The sequence below is a fragment of the Coenobita brevimanus genome, chromosome 56, assembly GCF_032717465.1.
Source record: "Coenobita brevimanus isolate Jiangsu-jjx chromosome 56, ASM3271746v2, whole genome shotgun sequence".
NCBI lineage: Eukaryota > Metazoa > Arthropoda > Malacostraca > Decapoda > Coenobitidae > Coenobita > Coenobita brevimanus.
In genome coordinates, this window is record NC_137009.1 from 32381712 (window position 1) to 32406545 (window position 24834).

The following is a 24834-nucleotide window of genomic DNA, read 5'->3' on the forward strand; positions in this document are numbered from 1 at the left end:
TGGATTGTGATGTGCCCGAGCTACTTTGATCCTGGTTCTTCTACTAAAATTAGGTGCTGTTCGTGGATACGATGAGATTTGTTTCATTTTTCTTCTCGAATTTGAACAGTATCCTTTCTAATATCAAAATATTTGCTGATCAGAGCGTTTTCATATTCTTCTTTTTGTTTAAGAGAACTTAGTTGTCGATGCCTTTCTCTTCGAACTCTGGATCGATCTATTACACAAGAAGGGCTAGCCTCAGAAGAACTTGCTATATTATGCAGAAGAGAGCTGGAAATTATATAAGCAACACTATGCCCCTCAATACGATCGCAAGCATATGCTAAACAGGGAAATGTAAGCGTTTCTTTGGAGTGTGAGAGCATGAGGTCCTTTTTTTTTTTTTTTTTTTCGTTTCAGGGCTCTTGGAACGGGAAATTCTTTGTCATTTCCTTCATCATCTGTTTCACCTTCTGTTAATGATGATGATGATACAGGACGTAAAGCAGGCTCTTGTCTTCTGTTCGTGCTCTGTTGTTCGTCGATGAAACGTTCGTGCCTACTTTTCTTCCGGCAGCAATTGTATTTCTTTTCGAAATGACAGCGTCAGCAGAGCCTATCACCATTTTTCTTTCAGTAAGCTGGTCTAATAAAAATGTTTCTTCTCTTTGTGGCACTTTCTTCGCTCTCACACAAACACAGTCGGAGAATGTTTTGCATTTGCAACATGAAACATCAAATAATGCAATTCTGGCTTTATCTCTGAACTCAGTGCATTTTAATTAATACGACGGTGCTTCTTTCCTGCCTTTCACTGGTGTCAGAATACACCAGTATTTCTTCTGATAAGGTGTTATTTGTTTTATGGGCAGATGTGAAACATATGGTGGTCGCCGTTTTTTTTTTATTTTTTTTTTAACAGATTAAACTTTTTAACTACAGTGATTGGAATATCATTAATTGAAGGATCTTTATTTACAGTTTGTTGAATCATGTGTCTTTCAAATAAACAGCACATAATCACATCTTCATATGTAGGAAGAATTCTTCACTGAGTTCACTGAAGCTGCCAAATATAGGACAATTTGTCAGTTTCCGTGTCTCAGATATCATGACTCAATAATCAGCACCACTTCAAAATAAAAATTTAAAAATATATTACAGCCTATACTAAGTCTGAGAAAACACTTTCTAAGATATCAATACAGGTTAGTGATACGTCAAGAACATGAAATAGCGAGCAGAGCACACACATCACTCCCTTACTTGAGCCTGGAAATCACTGAGGAGAAACAAACACAGAGATTAGGTTCTTGTATTACACTGGGCACTTTAAGATGTTGCTTTATAGAAAACTGTTTTTGTGTGCCCTTTCTTAACAACACTGAGATATTTTTACTATTGAAAAGATATAGTGGTGAAACGATTTGAAATCTATGATGAAAATCGTGAAAATACGCAGAAATTTGCATCTTCTCGTGTTTTTAACGTCTCTAGGGCACCTCAAGAAATTCTTAAAACGCTATATGCTTTTAACACTTTTTTACACCAATGTAGCACCAAAATTTCACCAATTGATATAATATTTTGTAAATTTTGGTTTCTACTTCACCCTAACGTACAGTCCTTCTTGACCATAAGCAACTTTCTCTTCTAGAATAGAGTGAATCAGCAAACTCTCGTACGAAAATAATTTCACAAACATGCGAAATACTCTTTGACATGGACATTAATCTAAGTCATCAATACATACTTCAAAATGTGTGTTTTCATTCCCAGAAAAATAATATACTTTTGAAAACTGTGCGAAGTGAACAGCTTGAAAAATCTGAACTGTACGAGAATATAGCTGAAGTACTCACACACTCATTCAGTCATGGGCAAGATGCTGCCCAAATCTTTGACTTACTTAAGTTTTATTTTACCTTGAATTGTTATTGAACACCAGGTGGGTTCTGTAATAATACCACTGTACAGGTAAGCCGCAGACTTACCAAGTGTCGGTAGAATACAAAATCATGACATGAAAATAAGAAGGCGGCATCAAGGCAACCCTCCCAGTAAACAAGGCAGCCATGGCCACTTAATATGGCACATGGCTGGAATGCATTATTTATCACTTCCGTTGCACGTTTTTTTTTTTTTTTTTCACTTTCAATGTGTTTTGGTGCAATTTAACACACAAAACTATTTTGTCAACAATGGAGGATCATACTGAACAAGGGCCACCTGCTGGAACATACGATGATACGAAAAACGTATCATTACAGAGCCAAAACGCTTAATAAAGATTTTTCTTATCTCATCACTGAGAGATCATAGCTATGATGAATAATATCATATTTATGCCGGTAGAACGCATACAAGGTAAGTGATGCCTAATGAATGGGAAAATTCAATGGAAATTCATATTATCAGAAAGCATTCAATTTCAAACAATTATTGAAAGATGGCCGTATTCTCACTGAAAGAGCAGGTTCTCTAGCACTTCTTTGTTGCTGTTTTTCTGGGGGACTAGGCTCATCTGAAAATGAACCAAGTGGACTGCAAGGTTAATCTGTACAAGTTGTCAATCGCTTGCAGATCACCATCATTTGCTATGAGGATGGGGAAATATTTAAGGGGCGTTTATTTTACCAGGTGGTGAGTCGTCCGGTTATACTGATGTCACCACATGAAGGCGTCTCTCTCCGGCACGTTACACCTCCCTCCAATCAGTTTATATTTGCGTGTGGAAACTGTTTATGATTTTTTCGGCGCTTATCCAAATACGGCTGCCACGAAAAAAACGACCACTTAGAAGATAACGGTGTGTGTAATATACAGTGTAAAAGAAGGTTACAGAGAGCCGCCAGGCCCCATCAGAACGCTGACTCTTCAGTACGGAAATTTTTTGTATCATACTCCTACCATCGCCAGGCCTTTCCAACAAGAGAATGGGCATAGCGTCTTCATCAACTTGTATACTATTACGGTGCTCTCCGAAACTGGTAAAAATTATCTGATAGCATCAGAAATATTATAATATAATGGATGTTCTCTCACTGAAGGAATCAAGAACCTATTAAACGTAAGTTTATGTAATTCTTCCACTTCGGGTGGTAATAAGGCACATCCTCATTTGGTAGCACCGATAAATTTGGTCGGCCCCATTGCTCGGTTATAGATAAGTCCCATAGCCCCCTGTCGTGACCCCGAAAGAAGATGGTAGACTGCACGAAAAGGGCAATTCAATTTTCACTCTACCAGGTTCATGTCTTGGACAATCCTGGGGCCCAACAAGAGCAACCTTCACTGTAAATCATATCCCTGAGACAGACTAATAGCGTGTGTCCGCACAATAAAACTGTCTATCTACAGTATGTATAAAATATCCATTAATCGTGTTAAATGGATACAACGAAGCTGCTTCTAACCTTTAGACCACAAGATGCTTTCCTTACAACAAAAATGGCTGACTGCCATATTAAATCATTATTTTCCTTATAGAATATTGTAGTTTTAACCCTTTCATCCAGTTTAATGATATTCTTACTACTTTCTGACAATTTTAATCAACTTGGGTGAGACATTTCGAACTGGAGTGGTTAAATATAGCCTTCCTCATTCATCTATACAATGGTTTGTGACAGGTGGTGACATTCACAATTCACTCATTCGAATGCAGCCTTCAAGTGACTCTACATTGAGTAACACGCCAAAAAAATTCTGTAATCCAGAAAACATTTACTACGTTGTTGATAATCATATTAACAAATGGACGGCTGATGATCGAGTGGAATAAGGTCCTCATAATGAATAAGGTCCGTAAGGGTTTCCATCTGATGAATTGTTGGGGTTATTGCTGAAATAATGCAACTTAAGGAGAGGCGAGGCTGATCACCCTTGCTTTAACAGTCGGTACTGAGTTGCCTAGCCCCAGGCCCCTACGCTTCCGTATGGTAAAAGAGATAAGGATAATTAATAGACAGTTCGGTAGCCAGAACAAAAGAAAACGTACAATCAGCAAAAAAAAAAAAAAAGAAGTATCACACCTCACCGCCCATATCCTTGTGAAACATGGACGAAGCATTTTGACATAAGGAGTACCCTGTGATTATAAGTGCAAATATTATCCTTGGTAATTATTAGGACTCGAAATGGCACAAAAGTTCATATTTTGGATACTGTGTTCTTTTTTAAGGCACTAGGTTAATAGAATCAGCTGTGTCCTACAAAACTCGGTCATTTTCACCTCCATCGCACCCCAGGTGTGCAATACTTTCTTGTTGACTGTATGTCGTCGGGTGGAGGTCGGTAAAAACAATACCAACAAGAGCAATGCGAGATTGCAAGCCTCCGCCAATCTACCAACGCCGGCAAAAGCATAACCTTCTTGGCGGAGAGGAAAAAATGTTGAAATTGTCTCTCTCCCGCAATGGTAAAGAATCCGTTTAAAAAATCCTGGATCTGGATGATGATCCAGATCATCATCAAAGTCAAATGAATTTTTCCTTGGGGCATACTCAACCCCTCAAAAAAAAAAAAAAAAAAAAAAAAAAAAAGTAAAATCCGTTCGTAACTTTTTGAGTAATCTGGCTAACAGACGTGCATACAAACAAACTAACACCGGCAAAAGCATAACCTCCTTGGTGGAGGTAATAAAGGCTGTGTTAGGGTCGGATTCTAAAACGCACTGGGCACTTCTTAGCAGTACTTCCTGACGATTTATTTTGCATATTACACCTGAATAGTCTCCTCTTTGCTGTTTAAGTCGTTTCTATATCAACAAATGTTGCATCAGTGACATATACTGTAATAGGACACTGAAGTGTAAGATGCAGAACAAACTGTTGAATAAAAATATGCACTACAGAGCCTGCTGTGCCACTTAGAATATAGAGGAGGCTTCGTAGGATCACTTATTTACAGAATATTTTGCACAGTGCATCTACATATTCCTTTGTACGTTATTTAAGTCACTTTAATATCGAGTTACCTTGCGTCAGTAACCTAGAAAACAATACTGAATTGTTATGTGCAAAGTAAATCGATATGGAAGAGGTTTTATGATATTTCCAAAGTACATTCTGCCTTAGCATTCCCTTGCACGTTGTTTGAATAATCTTAACATCGACATAGTATGCATCAATAACATGTAAAAGAATGCCGAGTTGTAATGTACAAGATGAATCGCCAAGGAATAAGCTTTATGGTATCTACAACGCCACTTAAAATTTGGCCCTTTGTTTTAAAGAAAGGCTTACAGTTTCGTACGAATGTCGGGCACTCTTGTTTTCTTTTAAGTAATGGATATTTACAATGCCATAAGTAGGACGATTTTTATTATTGATAAGAAGCAAGACTTGCAGTTAGGTAGCCGAGATGTTTCTCGACGTCTCACGTTGTTTACCGTAGCTTCGGTACGAGTCAAGAGTTGCAAGTGTGCCTGCTGTTTGAGAGCGAAGTTATTTCTTAAGTTGCACTTTAATTTTTGTGCTCTTTTTCTCAGTGATGATTTGTTTATGTGATTGCTTGTTAATTATGTAATTTAATTTAAGCCAGTATGCTAAATAATTAACAGTGTTGTGTAATGTAAGACAACTCTGGCATGTTTGGGTTGTCTCCGAGTTGGTAACTGTTGTATGTCCTAGAATGCGAAAGTGGATCATTCTCGAACAATGCAAGCTTATATAATGATGGATAAGAGACTAGAACAAGTTCAGTCGGTTTTCAGTTGAGTTCGAGCGTCAGTGCAGTGTCAGTGTAGTTTGCATATTTTTCGGTAGTTGTGAAAACAGTGAAGTGCTTATTGAAGTTTGTATATCATCAGAACTTGTAATAACAGTGAAGTGTTGTCAAGCATTAAGTGGAATTACTTGGAAATTACAGTAAACTTTAAGGAGCCAGTGTTTATTTTTGCCTCAGTTGATCTTTGTATACTGTACACCTAAAGGCAGACCATAGGAAGAACAACTCACTGGGCAACGTCCTTCATGTTTTGAACTATTGCTGTTGAAGCCTGTGGTAGTGTGGGACGAGGGCATAACATTGGTGTCAAGAGTGGGATAATTTCAGTGTTGCAGTGAGTCTAACCTTCGACATGGAAGCAGAAGGTGTGAAGACAAGGTCTCGACCTTGGCAAGAGAAGGACAATTCCCTGGCGACAATCGTGAAGCTAATAAGGGCACAGAGTGAAGAACAAAAAGAACAATTACAGGCACAAAATAAAGAACTCAAAGAACAGTTACAATATAAGCATAAAGTGTCCAGTTACAAACACAAAGTGTCCAGTTACAAGCACAGAGTGAACAACTAGAGGCACAACGTGAAGAACAAAACGAACGATATGAACAACTTCATGAGGCATTACAGGAGCAACGGAGGGAAGTACAACGGAGGGTGCAAGGACAGCTAGATGCATTCATGGGGGAAATGAAGAACAGCAATAACTTAAGGAGGAAGTAGATGCCAAGCTGGAGCAGCAGAAGTATGAGGTAAGCAATAATGTGATGGAGTGTAAGTAGCATTAGTGAGAAAATAGTGACAGAGTGCAGACAGCATGTGGGCAACCAGCTGAAGATTCTTGAGGGAATAGTGATGGAGTGCAGACAGCATGTGGATAACCATATGAAGCATGTACTTGACCATGTTAAAATAATTAGTGAGAAAATTGAGGCTGTAGAGAAATATTGCACTGCTGAGCCTCAGGTTAGTGTACAGGGAGCATATAAAAGGAATGGACAGTGTTTGGTGAATCTTTGCAGATCCCAGGCATCTAAAGGTAGCATTACAGGGTTGAATAATCAGAATGCAGAAGGTTTAAGTCTTGGCCTTAATTATGATAACCCAGTTTTCAGGCCCCAAACCAGAGAAGTGCATGGCTATGGTGGGGGTTCAATTAAAAAGAAACCTCAAGAATTTGATGCTGGAGTGTCTTGGGAAGATTACTGTGCACAGTTTCAGTTTCTTGCAGATCAGAATGGCTGGGATGATGGGCAGAGGGCAGTGCAGCTTGCTACTAGCCTTAACCCGCTGCATCCTGTTGACGTGAATGAACGTCCACACGTTTTGTCACTGCCAATCCCATTGACGTACATAAATGCGAATCAATTGCAAGGATCCTAATTTGCACAATTTTCAATTTTCGCGAATGATTTTTGGTACATACACATGGGACACCTTCCTCTACAAGATGCCAGGCAGGGACAATGCCTTACCCAGCATGACCTTCCCCCTGCACGCCACTGTCTTGGCAGTTCACCTGTTACCAGTAACCTGGCCAGTAAAGACAAGTCTTTCCACGGTATGAAATTCAGGGCCAGAGTGATTCCCCAATCGATGACAATGTGGAGGACAAACTTTACATAGCATTAGAGGAAGAAACAGTCAGAAATGATGATTAGGTAATGTCGCCAAAAAAGGTCAGGTACCCGGTATGTTGATGTGTTTCGTGAATGAAACAATGCTTATATTGCCTATATTAATGTGTGAAAAACAATATACTCTCGTACTACATATAAATTCATACCAAATAAATAAATAAATACCGTGTATGAGTGGTGTGGAATGGTTACCCTCCCATAGAGCTCGTTTTCTTTGGAGCCAGCCTGATAGAAAACACAGTAAGATGAGGAGGTACTGCTACCTGTATCGAGTATTTTAAACCCCAGGTGAGCGATTTCTCTATGAATTTTCGATGTTTCTCACCAAAAGCGGAGGTTTGAGCCAAAATTTTTTTTTTTCCAAAAATAGTCGTGACTGGGGGGAGTCAGTGGTGGAAAAGTGGTCGGGACGGGGCAGGTTAAGAGTGCTGCAATGGAAGTTTTGGGACGGATGTCAGTGATGGAGAGGAACAGTTGTCAGTCCCTAGTAGAAATGCTGGAGTCCAGATATGGAACGATGTACCAGACCGAGATCTACAGAGCAAGATTTCAGAGCCGTGTGCAGGCTTGAGGAGAATCTCTTCAGCAGCTTGGTCATGACCTGGAGAGTATGGTATGTGAGGCATACCCTGGAGCAGGACCTAACCTGTTAACTATTCTTCTGAGGGACCAGTTCATTGATGCTCTTGGTATTGCAGAGTTGAGGGTGCGGGTGAAGCAGGCACAACCAAGAAGCATGTAAGAAGCGCTAGCCAGGACTCTGGAGTTTGAGTCCTACATCAGGTCCAGTACGTCCACTTTTCATGCAGGTCATAGTGCAAGATTATAGGCAAGAAAGACACAGGTATGGGCAGTAGAAAATTCTGAAAGAAGATGCTGGTACTGTGAAAAGCCAGGGCATCGGAAAGTGGATTGCAAGAAATGGAAGAAAGAACAGAAGATCAGAGGAGGCTGCAGGTTCTGTGGGAAGTCGGGTCACAGGAACAGGAATTGTCACAAAAGGAAGGAGCAAGAACAGAGCAGTGCTAGGACGTCCCTGATTGCAAAAAACGAAAAGGGGTGTTGGACATGTGGTGAGGTTGGACACAACACTTCAGCTAAGAGTGCCCAACGGAGAAGAATGAGGATAAAGTAGTGAAGACTGGTGGGAAGGGGCAACCACCAGCCAGTTTTTCCCAAGTAGCCACACCACTGAGAAAATGCAAGTGGACGGCAATTGACAATGTGCAAACAGATGGAGGGATAGACGGAAAGAAGTGTTCCCTGGTGATTGATTCGGCCTCAGAGCAGACATTTGTGAGGCCAGATGTGTTATATCATCAGGTTTTCCATGAGTCATTAGAACAACTGTGTGGCGTGACTTGGCATCGTGCGGAACTGAGGGGACCCCAGGATGTCCGGATTTAAGTGGCAGGGCAAGAGGCTACTCTACCAGTCTATGTGGCAGACATGGAGGACCCTTGCATTCTGGGTCTGGACTACCTTATGTCCATGGGATGTGAAATGGACTTATGCTCCATGAAGCTGAAGGTTCGGGGAAGGTTGGTTCCTGTCACAGCATTGCAACGTACCAGTTCTGGTGGCGAGGTGAGGACGCTCTATACTACAGTGACAGCTCCAAAATCAGAAATGTTGTTCCAGTGTAAGGTGAGTGGCTCTTTTGACAGCTGTCTAGGGATTGTGGAGCCTGATATACAGTACAAGACGAAGGCCAGAGTGATGGTGGGGAGAACACTGGTGGAAACTGGTGCAGGTGAAGTGCCAGTTGTGGTGGCCAATTTATGCGATGAGCCACAGATGATCAACAAGAGTGAAACTGGGGGACTGTGCCAGGCGGTGGACCCTGAGTGGCATCGGAGGAAGGCCTGTAAAAGAAGCATAGTCAAGGACGACGGGTACGTGCCAGACCACCTATAAGACCTCTTCTCAAGGAGTTGCCAATGCCTGGATGGTTCACAAGTGCTGAAGTTGAGGCAGCTGCTGACGGAAGATGCTGATGTCCTTCCCAGGGTAGACCTAGACTTGGGGTGCACGGATCTATGGAGCATAGTATAGACACCAGGGATCACCACCCAATTAAACAACCAGAGCAGGGGATGGCACCAGCCCAATGGCAAGAAATGGAGGTGATGGAGAATCTCCACAGTCAAGGAATAATAGAAAAGTCCAGTAGTCCTTGGGCATCAGGAGTGGTCCTGGTAAGGTAAAAAGATGGCTCAGTAAGGTGCTGTATAGATTATCGAGCCCTGAATGAAGTGACAGTGAAGAATGCATACCCCTTGTCAAGAATTGATGACTCCCTGGATGCTCTGTCAGGTGCTAAGTAGTTCTCCTCCCTAGACATAAAGGCAGAATACCACCAGGTCAAGGTTGCAGAGAAGGACAAAGAGAAATCAGCCTTTTCATACGGGAGGGGTTTATGGCAGTTTAAAGTGATGCTGTTTGGCCTATGCAATGCCCCAGCTACTTTTGAACACCTCATGGATCACATACTTGATGGCCTGCATTGGCAGACTGCTCTCATCTATCTGGATGATGTAGTTGTGTTTGGACGGACTTTCGACCAGGAACTAGAGAGGCTGTCGGAGGTGTTGAACAGGATCCGTGCAACGCACCTCAAGCTGAACCCCAAGCAATGCTACTTGTTTCAGAAGGAAGTAAAGTTCCTGGGACACACTGTAGGTGAGAGCAGCGTCTGTACTGACCCAGAGAAGGTGGCAGCTGTGGAAAACTGGCCAGTTCCGACTTGTGTGAGAGAGCTACGGAGTTTCGTGAACTTGTGCACCTACTATAAGCATTTTGTCAAAGAGTTTGCAATGATAGCTGCACCTCTTCTCAAGCTGTTGCGGAAAAGGCAGAAATTTGCATGGACAGTAGCGACTCAGAAAACCTTCGACAAACTCAAGCATGCATGGGCAAGCTCTCCAGTATTGCCGTACCCAGACCAGAATCAGCCATTTGTCTTGGACTGTGATGCTAGTGACCATGGTATTGGTGGAGTCCTCTCACAGAAGAAGGATGACAAGAAGTATGTGCTTGTGTATTACAGCAAGAAACTCAGCCGACCAGAGCAGAACTACTGTGTGACTCGTAAGGAGCTTTTGGCAGTGATGAAGAGCCTTGATTTCTTCCATCCATACTTGTATGAGTCAAACTTCGTCAGGATGGACCATGCGGCACTCAAGTGTCTGAAAATGCTAAAGAATCCAGAAGGACAGCTGGCATGCTGGTTCGGGAAGCTAGACCAGCGCAATTATGAGGTGCAACACCGTCCTGGACGAGTACATGGCAGTGCTGACAGCCTGAGTCGTAGGCCTTGTGATCCGGAGTGCCGGCAGTGTAGTAAAAAAGGAAGATCATGGTAAGAAATGCAGCCATACTGTAAAGACAGGGCCAGCATCAGATAAAGACCTGAAGAGGATGCAGATGGAGGATGAAGATTTACAACCAGTGCGAGTGTGGCTGCAGAAGAGTACAGTGTGACCATCTTGGGAAGAAGTTTCCAGGTTAAGCACTGTGACCAAGAGCTACTGGAGACAGTGGGACCTTCGTTTGAACAGTGGACTACTTGAGCATCAGTGGGAGACACCCAATGGCCTCAGCAAGTATTGGCAACTGGTGGTTGCGAAGAAGATGAGGTCCGAGGTCGTGGATGAGTTCCATAACTAGATCACTGGTGGGCACCCGGGACTGAAGAAAACTCTAAGCCGGCTGCGACAGAGGTTCTACTGGATTGGCATGTATCAGAATGTTGAAGAGTGGTGTCGGGCCTGTGCTGAGTGCTGTGCCAAGTAGTTGCACCCCTCTCCAGCTGTACCAAGTGGGTGCACTAATGGAAAGAGTCGCGGTGGACATTCCTGGACCTTTGCCACTCAATGAGAGAGGAAAACACTATATATATGTCGCCATGGACTACTTCACAAAGTGGCCAGAAGCATATGCCATCCCCAATCAAGAGGCTACGACTGTTGCCCAGGTGTTGGTTGATCAGTTTTTCTGTCATTTTGGGATGCCACAAGAGCTATATTCAGACCAGGGTAGAAATTTCGAGTCTGCTGTGGTCCATGAGTGATGCAAGTTACTGGATCAAGAAGACCAGGACGACTCCACTACTGCCACAGTCAGATGTGATGGTGGAGAAATTCAACTGGACCCTGGGACAAGAAGTGGCCAAGTACTGCATTGATGGACAAACAGAATGGGATCAGGAATTACCTGTGTTGCTGATGACATATCGGTCTGCATTCCATGAGTCTACCGGCTACATCCCTGCAAAACTGTTGTTGGCCACGAGTTACGCTTACCTGTTGACTTGTTAATGGGAAGACCTCCTGGTGAAGAGCTGCCTACAGATACCACCGGCTATGTGAAGCACCTTCAGGAAAGGCTGGCTGAGGTACTATCACGATCCAAAGTTTCTTTACCCCCCTGAGTGGAGGAAGGTCGAAGCCAAGGTTGAAGAAATGACGGGCCACCGAACACAGGCCAGTTCATGATGGAGGGGTTCATTAACCTGAAGCTTAGGATAATAAGAATCACCCGGATAAACACACGAGCCTATTTATGAATCACGGTATCATGAACCATTATTAGTCTTGTATGCTGGCAGTGTCCGATCATCTGGTCTTGCTACAACCTTGGCTTCGATCTTCTTCCACTCAGGGGGGTAAAGAAACTTTGGATCGTGATAGTACATCATCAAGTGCATGGAGCCCTCAAGTTTTCTGGAGAGGTGATGGAGTGCATGTATGATGCCAAGGCAAGTGAGGTGAGCTTCAAGCATGGTGACCAAGTTTGGTTATACAATCCTCAGGGAAAGAAGGGACAGTCACTGAAGCTGCAGAGCCCGTGGGACGGGCCTTACACTGTATTGGACCACCTATCAGATGTAACATATCGGATTCGGGGAGGCAGGAAGTGTCGCCCAAAGGTGGTACACGTGACCTGTTTGTGGCAGTACCATGGGCCGGGACTATATAGCTGGGACGTCTCCAAGGAATCGTGCTTTCCCACAGCCGAGGATGTTGAGCAGGACCAAGGAGCTGAAGTGCAAGAGGATGGTGACAGTTCCCCTAGAGAAGAAGTGAATCAAGAAGAGGGCCAAGACCTTCCTGGAGGAGTGGACTGTGTGGAGGTGCAAGGACGCCGTCTGAAGTGGAATAAAGGACCTGATAAGTTGAAGGATTATTTTGTGTATAGTTAGATATTTCATTAGGATTAAGGTTTATGTTTGTATATGTTGTGTATTTCTGTCGGGACGACAAAGAACTAGGGAGGGGGTAGTGCTAAGAAGCGAGATTTGCCAGTTAGGTAGCCGAGATGTTTCTGAACGTTTCACATTGTTTACCATAGCTTGCCTGCTCTTTGTGAGCGTAGTTATTTCGCGAGTTGCACTTTAATTTTTGTGCTTCTTTTCTCAATAATGTTTTACTTATGTGAGTGCATGTTAATTATGTAATTTAATTTAAGCCAGTATGCTAAATAATTAACAGTGTTATGTAAGAAAACTCTGGCATGTTTGGGTTGTCTCCGAGTTGGTAACTGTTGTTGCTAGGGGCAGGTACCAGACTAACATGTCCTAGAATGCGAAAGTGGATCATTCTCGAACAATGCAAGCATATATAAGGATGGACAAGACAATAGAACAAGTTCAGTCGGTTTTCAGTTGAGTTCGAGCGTCAGTGCAGTGTCAGTGTAGTTTGTATATTTTTCGGTACTTTTGAAAACAGTGAAGTGCTTATTGAAGTTTGTATATCATCGGAACTTGTAATAACAGTGAAGTGTTGTTAAGCATTAAGTGTAATAGCAGTTGGTAAAATTTGTATAGCTCCAGTGCTTGTGAGAACAGTGAAGTTGGAAAGCATTAAGTGGAATTACTTGGAAAATAAAGACAGTGAACTTAAAGAAGCCAGTGTTTATTTTTGCCTCAGTTGATCTTTGTATACAGTACACCTAAAGGCAGACCATAGGAAGAACAACTCACTGGGCAACGTCCTTCATGTACTGAACTATTGCTGTTGGAGCCCGTGGCAGTGTGGGACGAGGACGTGACATTATTTTTTCTCGCTGCTTTAGGACGATTTGATTCAGCTTTAGAAGAGCTTCCAGTGTAGCAAAGGGGTTGAGGAAAACTGAATTTCGTATTGAAGTTTCCAAGCTGAAAAAGAAATCGTCTGTTAGCAGCAAGAATAAACTAATACGTCATTGCAGTGCAGCTAATATTATTTGTTTGGTACATGAACCCGCTCAGCCCAAGGACGTCTTTTTCCTAATATTATTGCTGCCTTCAGACGATTTTATTCCTTAATGATTACCATTTAGAACTTTGGTCTTTATTCTCGTCGGTTACGAGAGCTTCCTAACAACTCTTCCTCGGCGGTTTATTTTTGAATACGGCTGGTCAGCATTACTCTGCATGTTATTAATGCCGATAATGGTTCTCTTTGAATAATTTAAATGGCACAGAAGAAGATGCTATGAGTCAAAATAAAAATGAATCTCTTAGGAAGAGGTGTTTGGGAGCTACCTTAACCAACGAGAAAACGGGCCTTGAAGGGTTAGATTATGGCATTTGGATGATTTTAAATGGCACAGAAGAGGATACTAAGGAGTCATAAGCAAAATGAATCTAGGAGGAGGTGTTAGGGAGCTTCCTTAACCGACGAGAATACGCGCCTTGAAAGGTTACATTACCGCCCTTAATAATTCCGCTAGAGGTCCGTTTTAACCCATCAGTCCTCTGACCATTTTATTCAACCCAGGGGATATCTCTCTTTTGTGAAGGAGTTGATGTTTTTGTCGGCCAAGGCTCATCTGAACGTGAACCCGCTGGACTGTAGAGTTACCCTTCCCCTGCAATCCACCATCCACCTTTTGAGGGATAGGAAAGGAGGTGGGGGAGGTTTGTATCGCTACGTAGCGGAGTTGGTTGGTTATATCAGTGCCACCAAGTGAAGGCGTTCCTATCCAACACCAAAAAGTTGATGGAGCGTATACATAACCCCTCTAGTTGCAAAAATGTCTCATAGGCTGAATAAAATTACTTTGAAATAGCAGGAAAGGCTTCTCGTACTGAAGATGATGTAGCATCTAACTCTTCTGGATCTAAAAATATCTCCTTAGTACGGTATTATCGCATAAGTCCTAACCATGCATATAAACTACGCCATTTAAGGACGAGTTTTTAGTAAAGTTCTTTTATCTTACCATGACCCATATTTTAGTCCTCTGGCTGCTTATTTCACGTTTTTCAGGAACAGAAACAACCGTGGTGTGGTTCTGCATTATTCAGAAAAAAAAAACATTGTTTAGAAAGAGACAACGGTACGATTTGAACATTGCTCAGAAAGACAACCGTACGTTCTACATCACTGAGAAAAATAAAATATGTTACGGTTCTACATCATTTCCATAGCACTAGCATTATATTCTAAGGTTCATCTCTTGTTACGGCTCAACATTCAAAATGAAGATATGTTAATCCTGAGACACGCTGAAGCAAATAGTATGTCTGGTAGCAAACCATTTAGCATCCTTCTAGTTTTACATAATTTTCCAGCATACCTTCTGGTTAATTTCACTAGGATGGGAAATCTTTTAGCACCAATTCCTTAGCGATATAATTTTTATATTTCAAGAAAGCAATATCCACCTATTTCAAGTAAATAATATTTTAAATACAGTAAATAATGTGGGGGCACCAATCATCCACTTAGTGTAGGGATGCCTTATGGTTTCAACACTGAGTGAGAAGCCAAATGGTTTCCTATACTGAGAAAACCATTTACTACGCTGGGTGGTAACCATATAACCGGGGGTAAGTGTCTCCCAGATTCTCCTGTCAAAAATCGCTTAATCATGGCAAATGTTTCGGAGAGCCTAGGAGGGCCCAAACCTACCCAGGGATCCAACCAAATGGGCAGATTCGCATGACCATATGAAATGTGAGAGGTGTGAATGAGGACAGCAAGATGGTGGACGTGGTGAATGTGTTCAAGAGTGCGAGATATGCCGTGATGGCATTGTGTGAAACAAAGGTGAAAGGGTGTGAAGTGGAGGAGTGGAAGGGTGTGAAATGTGTAAGATTGGGCATGAATGGGTGAGAAAGATGCAAGGAAGGAGCTGCTTTGTTGATGAATGAGGTGTATCAGAGTGGAATGAGATATTACGAATGTGTCAGCTCGAGATGTATGTATGTCAAGTTCAAGATTAAGGAGGTGAAAGTAGCAGTGACTGTTGTGTATGCACCATGTGATGACAGGAGTGAGAGAGATGAAGGCAGATTTTGGAATGTGTTGGATGAAGCAGTGGGAGAAATGCCTTGGAGCCATAAAGTTATAGGAAATGGGCAATATGAATGGAAGAGTAGACACTGGTCCTGAGGATGACATAATGGATTGTAATGGAGTGCCAGGAAAAAATGATAATGGGAAGCTACTGAAGGATATGTGTCAGGAAAGGAGGTTGTGCATTTGTAACTCGTACTTCAAACACAAAGATTCACATAAATATACATGGTATAGAGGGGATGGGGATCGTATTGAAAGGAGCCAGAATGATTACGTGATTGTAGAGAGGTCGATGCTGGGAATGGTTGTTTATATGATGGCCTTGAGAGGACGATGTGAAGGTCTGCCAAACCATTGGATTGTGGTATACAAGATCAAGCAGAGAGGAGTAAGTGGACCAGGAGAAAGAGGAGAAGTCAGGGAGAAAGACTGATAATCGAAAAGCTGAGGATCAAAGAAATGGCAAATGAATACAGGACCAAAGAAGGGGAGGAGTTGGAATCAGTAACATGGAATGAAATGGATCTGGACAGCCTATGGAATGCATATAGGGATTATTTTGGAATGCTAAAGTGGTATGTTGTGTGGCAAGAGAAACAACAAAGAAGAAAGGTACAGCATGGTGGGATGAAGAGGTTAAGAGAACGCTGGAGAAAAAGAGGAAGAAGTGGCTAGAGTGGTTACAGGACAGGGGTTCAGTTGAAAAAAGAACTGATATACTGAGAACAAGAAACACGTAAAGAGACTAGTGAAGAGGAGAAAGAAGCAAGTAAATTATGATCGAGGAAGAAAAACGAATTCAAACTATTCTGAAAATTGCAAGTTATTCTGGGCAGAGGTGCGGAAATGTAGAAGTGGCACCGGAAAGAAATGTGTTAAGGATGCAAGTGGTGGATTGCTAACCCATTCGGATGATTAAGGAGCAGATGGAAAGAATATTATGAAAGCCTGATGAATGGGAATAGAAAGGCCAAAGTGAATGTTAACATGATTGGTTTGGGGGGATTACAGAGAAGGAATGCATTGCCCGGCAACGTAACTCGCACAGGTGAAGAACGCTGTGAAACGGCTAGAAAATGGGAAAGCAACTGGGGTTGATGAGGTGCACGCAGAGATGTTTAAGTGTCGTGGAGAGAGCGGAATGATATGCTTGTTAGAGATACATAAGAAGACTTGGATGACTGAAACTGTGCCAGTAGAGAGGAAAAAGGCTGTGATTGTATCCGTGTACAAAAATAAAGGTGAGCGAAGTGAGTCCAAGAATTATCGTGGCAAGAGCCTATTGAGTGTTGTAGGGAAGGTGTACTGAAGAATTATTATAGAAAGAGTAAGAGAGATATCAAAAGTCCTAGTGAGTGATGAAAAGGGTAGCTTTAGGAGTGGCAGAGGATGTGTGGATCAAATATTTGCAGTGAGACAGATAGTGGAGAAGGCTTGTGAGAAGGACTATATGGTGTTTATGGCATTTATGGATCTGGAAAAAGCATACGACAAAGTAGACAGAGAAGGATTGTGGAAGGTTTTCCGTATGTACGGTGTAGATGGTAAGCAGCTAGGTGCCGGCAAGAGTTATTAAGATGGTAGTGAGGCATATGTAAGGGTTAATGGGCATGTAAGTAAACGGTTCACGATCAATGTAAACGTGCGACAAGGTTGTGTGAGGTCCGCAGGGTTGTTCAATATATGTATGGATGGGGGTGATGAGAGAAGTAAAAACACGAGTAATGGAGTGAGGGATGGCGTTGGTAATGCATGGTGATGGATGGAATATCTCAAATTTGTGTATGGTGATGATGCAGTGCTACTTGCGTATACCCGACAAGAACCTGGGAGACCATTCAGAGTTTTGCTGCCTGTGAAAGTCGTGCCTCGAGAGAAAATATAGAAAAGAGAGAGAAGGTGACTCCCAGTGTGGTGTTGGAGTGAATGGAGAAAGACTGGAATGGGTGAAAGAGCTCAAACACCTGGGTACAGTGATGTAAAAGAGGAAAATGTGCAAAAGTAGTAGAAAGTTGAGTGACACAAGGCTTACATGAGGGAGTGTTATTGAAAACATTAACATATGGATATGAGACGATTGTAATTTTTTTTTCAATTTCAGTAATTTCTTGTGGCACCCCACGGGATGCACAGGGCCTCAATGAACTCTCTCCACCAATATTTGTCTCTTGCCATCTCCTTCAGGTCCCACCAACACTCCTCTCCTTCTTTTTTCATTGTCCTCAACCAGGTTTCCCTCAGCCTACCTCTACCTCTTCTTCCTCTAGCAGTCCACTCTGACACATCCTGTATTAAACTGCATTCTTTTCTGTATATGTGCCCCAGCCACTTCCAGCGAGACAGTCTCATATATTCATTAACTGGTTCCACTCTCGTAATATCCCTTACTCTTTCATTTGTAACTCTGTCTTGCCACTTTACCCCAGGAATCCTTCTCAGTATTTTATTCTCACATCCTAATACTTCCTGATCTGTTGTAATTGTACTGTACCATGACTCATGCCCATTAATTAAAATTGGTCTAACCATGGACTTGACATTAAAAGTCATGAGTGAGAACAGTTGAGATGGGACTGCTGACGAATGTATGTGGAGTACAGAGAGTGAATAGGATACGAAATAATGTGATTCATGAAAGAAGCGGAGTGAGGAAGTGTGGACACATAACTAAGCTAATACACCCATTGAGTCTCATAAACACTGTGCAACATAACTAAGATAATACACCTGTGGTGTCTCGCATAACTAAGCTAATACACCCATGGTGTCTCAAATAAACTGTACAGTCCTAACACCTATACTATCTACCTTGCCCACTAAAAACCATTATGCCATTCTCAACTACACACACAGTTACTTCCAGTCATTGCCTAGGATGAACTTTAACTTAAGTGCACACATTACGTTGACTTCATCCAAGTATGAAGCCATGCAACAAATTAATCAGACAATACAACCTTGGGAAGAACACAGTAGGATTATGTTTAACCCATATTATGTATACAGCCCAGCTCCAGTCATCTTTGTAATTTTCTCCATCATACTTACTGTATTAATTATGGTCATGCACAGAATGCAAGCAAGGATTGCTAACCTGGAATCAGTGTTTGAGAACTGATCAGTACAAGTGATACCAAACTGATTAAATATTGTATATATATTTTATATAAAATAACAAAATATGGGTTAAACATAATATAGGCTTACTTTAATTACACTATCGTATACTGTATATATATATATATATATATATATATATATATATATATATATATATATATATATATATATATATATATATATATATATATATATATATATATATACAGCAAGTCCTTCTCATATATATTGTATAATTGACTACAGTAGACTTGCCAGTGTATCATTTTAATATTACATTTATATTATACATGTACAGTTTCATAACTACAATGACTACATTATCCCAATTATTTAACTTTCACAATATTATGTATTTTACTTACAAATTGATTGTAATTTGTATATAGTATCCATTAATATGCTGTGGGAGCCTCTGTGGTACAGTGGCAGAGTGTGCGTTTCGTACACGGGTGAGCCAGGGTTCGTGCCCCCCCAGGGTAATAAACTTTGGGAGTGTTCACCCAGCCACGTACTACCTCGGCGGACACAAGGGGTGCTGTGGTTGAACCAGTGTCACTTACTATAAAGTATGCTTGTACCCAGTCGGCATGCGTGGGCCGACTACACTTGGTTCACAGACTACACACACATCCAAAGTCACTACAACACTACCAGTACACTTACAAGCACTTCTCACCCTACATACAATCTCTACCAGACAGCCTAAGCCACTTGGTAAAGATAAATTGGCTGTATTGTCCCGACTTCGGTCGGGATAGGCAGGTCCTGCAGTGGATGCTCAAACAGCTGATGATGATCCATCCATCCCCCATCATCCAATCCTACATTGCCCCATGAGGAGCGTAGAAGCCCGGGGCAAGGCAGTTGGTCCTGACATTTAAGATGAGAGTGACCAGCTTCACTCATCCCTGAGTGGCATTACATGAGCAATAAACCTCAATCATCCCTTGGATATAAACCTTCACCGGTTCAATCCGACTGGAGCACAATAATTACCCACTAAACTACCAGGTGCCAAAATTTGGCTATATGGTTACCACACAGCGTAGTAAATGGTTTCCTGGTGTACAGGAAACAGTTTGGCTTGTCACTTAGTGTAGAGTCACCCACAGGCAGAAGGGAGAGGAAAGAATGAAGGAATGAAAGACAGAAGAGGGAGTGTAAAGTCACCCGTAGGTAGAAGGAAGAGAAAAGAATGAAGGAAAAAAGAAGAAGAAGATGGAAGGAAATAAGGATGGAGGAGAGGACAGGGCAGACACCCGAGAGCAGCACTACATTGAGTGATGAATATGCTGTGACTATTTATTGTCGATGGTACGCCAGTTTCGCGTGACCGAGCGATATGTAGGCATAACACAATACAATATGTATAGCTATAGATAACATTTTGTAAAACAGGTAGTTATGTTTGAGTCCTCCAGGAAGAATTACAGAACACATCCCCTTGCCTAGACGAGCCACGAATGTCAATTCACATAATGTATATCCGCAACCTTGTTTTTTTTATGCGAAGAAGGAACCAAAGGCCACGAACCAGCAGTTACTGTTCCTTCCAAGAGAAAAACAAAATACAAGAGAGAGCCAAATTCAAGATCCGATCATTTCGAGATGCTTGGACACATTGTGTATGAAAGACTGGAGATCATAGGAAGCAGGAAATACAGACAGAGGGAGACAGTTCCAGATTTGACCTGCTGCATAAATGAAGGACTTGGAGTAACGGTTAACTCTTGCATTAGAGAGTTGGACAGAAAAGGGATGAGAGTTTGCTGCTAGACGGGTGCTACGCACCTGTCATAGAGCTGCAGGAATGCATCCAGACAGTTCAGAGAAGCAGTGACCATTGAAGTAGCGATAGAAAGAGATAAAGATATAACAGTGTGGCAAAGAGACAGAGGTTGAAGGGAGTCAGTAAGAAGAGGAGAGTTAATGAGACAAAAAGCCTTTGACTTCACCCTATTGAGAAGAGCTGTATGTGGGGAGCCTCCCACAGATGAGAGTTGTACTCCACACAGGGGCATATAAAACCTCTGTATAGAGTCAACAATTATGCAGGGGTAAAGAAGGAACAGAGTCGGCTTAGCACACCTAATCTCTTGGATGCATATTTTACAACATATGTCATATGATCTTTCCAAGATGTCCCGAGTAAATGAAACCCCAAGGATGTTCAAGGATGATGCAGGATTAAGCTGAATATTATTAAACATTAGTGGGTATACCTTTGGAAGATTTTGTGGGGTTGATAGGTGTAAACACCGAGTCTTTGATGCATTAAAAACAACCAGATTATTTTTACCCCAGTCAGAGATACGAGCCAAATCAGACATTAGGTGTGCCATAACTCATCCCTGTTTGCTGAAGTAACTGCTGAGATGGACGTTGCAGGAACCGAATAAAAAGGTGAAGGGTGGAGTCATCAGCGCATGAGTGGATAGGGTTAGATGTACAGCTTAGAAGGTTATTGATGAATAAAAGGAAGAGAGCTGGTGATAGGACAGAACCCTGAGGAACACCACTGTTAATAGATCTAGGAGAAGAACGATGGCCAACTACAACAGCGGCTATAGAACGACCAGAAAGGAAGCTAGAAATGAAGGCACAGATAGAAGGATAGAAGTCATAAGAGGGCAGTTTGGAAATTAAAGATTTATGCCAGACTCGATCGAAAGCCTTTGAGATATCAGGTGCAGTGGCAAAGCTAGCCAAAGTCCCGAAAGGCGAATGCCCAGGAGTTGAAAGGTAGGTGAGAAGATCGTCAATGGAGCGTCCGTATGGAACCCATATTGACAATCAGAAAAAAGGTTGTGATAGGAAAGATGCTTTAAAATTTTTCTATTAAGAATTGACTCGAAAACTTTTGAGATACAGGATGTTAAAGCAATTGAACAATAGTTAGAGGGTTGGAAATGGTCACCTTTCTTTGGGACTGCCTGAATGAGAGCAAACTTCCAGCAAGAAGGAAAGGTACAAGTTGATAGACAAAGGCGAAAGAGTTTGCCTAGGCAGGGTTTAAGCGCAGTTCTTGAGAACAACAGGAGGGACTCCATCAGGCCCATATGCCTTATTAGTATTGAGGCCTGTGATGGCAGAAAATACATCAGCTGAAGAAATTTTAATGTCAGCCATGAGGAAGTCTGAGGAGGGACGTCATGGACGAACAGCACCGGAACAGTCTAAAGTGGAATTGGAGGAGAAAGTCTGAGCGAAGAGATCTACATTATTAGTAGAAGAAATAACTACAGAGTCATCAGAGTGGAAAAGAGGAGGGAAGGATGATGAGATAAAGTCGTTAGGAAGGTTTTTGGCAAGGTGCCAGGATCGGGAAGAATTCGAGTTGGAGAGTTGAGAGCATTTAGTTTGGATGAAAGTATTTTTAGCAGAGCAAACAATAGACTTAGCACGATTCCGGGCAGAAACATATGAAAGATGCGATTCAGGGGTGGGTTGACTCCGGTACCTTTTATAGGCCCTCTTCTTGTTGTGGGCAGCATTAGAACACGTGTTATTATACCAAAGCTTTCATGCATTAGTCAAAAGATAAGAGAAAGGAATGTATGCTTCCATGCCCGAGAGAATAACCTCCGTAATGCGCAAGGCACACTCGGATGGCCTCCGGCCATGGAAGGAATAATCACCAGACCATCAAGAATCCTTAACCATACGATGTATCTCAAACTTCCTCGTAGTCCAAACGGCCAAGAATTTCATGACGTATCCAAACACGTGGAGTAACCAGCCCTAGTCAGTTACTGCACGTGATACGAAATTTACCAGACATACACATCCTCTCCACGCTGTATATAATGTCGGAGAGATTCCCTTCAGATCAGAGAGAAAGGGGAGAAAAGGGCTAGAGAGAAGGTCTGACACTGGGTTCATGCTCTGCTAAACAGTAACTCACTTTTTAAAACTGTGTGCAATAAACTTTGTAACCCAGGAGTGCTGTAACTCACCTCGTTGACACTACGTCTCACTACATTATTCTGTCTGAGCTTAACGATCCATAATTGGTTGCCCTATCTCCTTATAAGTACCTAAGACCACGCTGTTGAGAAGAGTGTACTGAGATGTTACGGTCATGTGGAGAGCATGGATGACAATAGAGTGATGATAAAGGTATATCTGGGTAAATCTGAAGGAGGTAGGAGGCTTGGTAGGCCAAGGAGAAGGTGGAGGGATATGGTGGATGAGAGTTTGAGGAAGAGAGGTATGGAAGTCGGTGAGGCTAGGGGACTGACAAGATATCGAGCTGGCTGGATGAATGCCGTGAGAAAAAGTGCATTATCAATGATTTGGCACCCCTTTTTAACGGAACAGCGATGGGATTGACTCTATCCGATACATTTAGGTGAAGCTACAGAATGTGGTGAAAGTTTTTTGACGTATTAGGTAAGAGCCAGGATTCCTGGGGCTTGAACGATGAGTGAATGGAAACGTGGCCCATTGGATTGGGCAAGCTTGGGGTGTCTGGGTGTTGCTACTCCCCACCGTGCCCTAGGGTGGGAAAAGAGGTCTGGATGATGATGATGGTGATGATATACATTTATTTTTTAACGTAGCTGGTATGAAAGTATAAAGAACATGACTACAAAAGAGCTACATGCAGAAATAGACTAGTAAGACAGATTCTAGGAAGGCTCTAACACCTCTTCTTTAGCGAATTATTTTGCCTGTCAGTGAACTTGTCCAGTTGCAATCTCGTAACATTTTCAGGCTGCCATGCCTCTCTCTTTCAAGCAAATATTATCTGGGGTTATTTAAATGATAATACTAGAGGTGTTCTGACGAAATGGAAATTAAAGGTATTATTCTCTTTTTATCTTAACTTGGGTCAGATTTTTGCAACTTACTTCACGTAACACATTGACATAGAAAGAATGTTTTGCGGTTCTGCTTCCTGTATATAAAACTGCTTCGTGACTATCATGTTATTCCAGTGGTAATATGTTGTACCTCAGCATTCATGATGGTGAAATGGGAAATTTACGTCCAGTTAAAGAAAAAATAGAATCAACATTTGAAACTAGTATGAGTAACTCTGACGTAAATAAAATAGCCGGACATTAGTTGAAACTGAATGCAAAAGAAGATCTGGACTGGGATTTTTTTCATCAGTATTGACATGGCAAATATTAGAAACTTATAAATGAATAATAATATAAATGTTACCTCCTTTACTACGTTAATGCATTCTTGTAGGCTAGTTTGTTCTCAGTATCTATAGATTATATAAATTATCCTGTGAAAGGGTCTGGAGACGTAAGCCTTCTTTCTTGAGGCGGCTTAACTGCCTGACCATAAAATTGTCCTCCAACTACCTCTCTATCCCCCGAAAGGAGGATGGTGGTGTGCAGGGGAAGACGACATAATCCTGCAGTCCACCAGGCTTACGTTTCAGATGAGCCTAGAACCACAACAGCAACAACAACAAAAGCAGCAGCAATATCAACACGTTCCAAAAGACTCCTGCAGTATCAGTGAAGAGGTTAATGAGCACTATATCCTATCCCACCAATAAAACTTGTCCCGAGCTGAGGAATATCGTCTGGCAGCAGCAAGAATCGTATGCAATATACGTACACGGCCTCTTCAACCTCTCATGTCTAGAAGTAAAGTTGAAGGGAGGAAAATGTTCGGGGGCATGTTTAACTGAAGAAGAATGAGATGGATGGATGAAGTGGGGAGGCATGTGTTTGAGGATGGTGTAGGCTGGAGAGAGGGCAGCCTGATTCGGAAGTTTTGGGTGGCATGCAGGCGACTTGTTTGTGGTCAACCCTTCGATGATGAAGGCGTCTGGCTATTGATAGACAGATAGATAGTCTAGGAATTGTTCTTATCACAAGAAGTTCATCAGAATCAAAATCTGTTTGTCAGTCAGTGGCAGGTATGCAAAAAGGATTAATTATTTAATTATAATTAATTTGGTAACAATACGAGTACGATAAATCGATTTTTGTTGTCAGTTCTCATTCACTTCGTCAGTAACTAAAATATTGTTTATTAAACTTTAATTTCCCCAGATATTTGGGTAGTAAGCTGAATATGCCTCATACTCAGTAGTCACTGCAAAATCC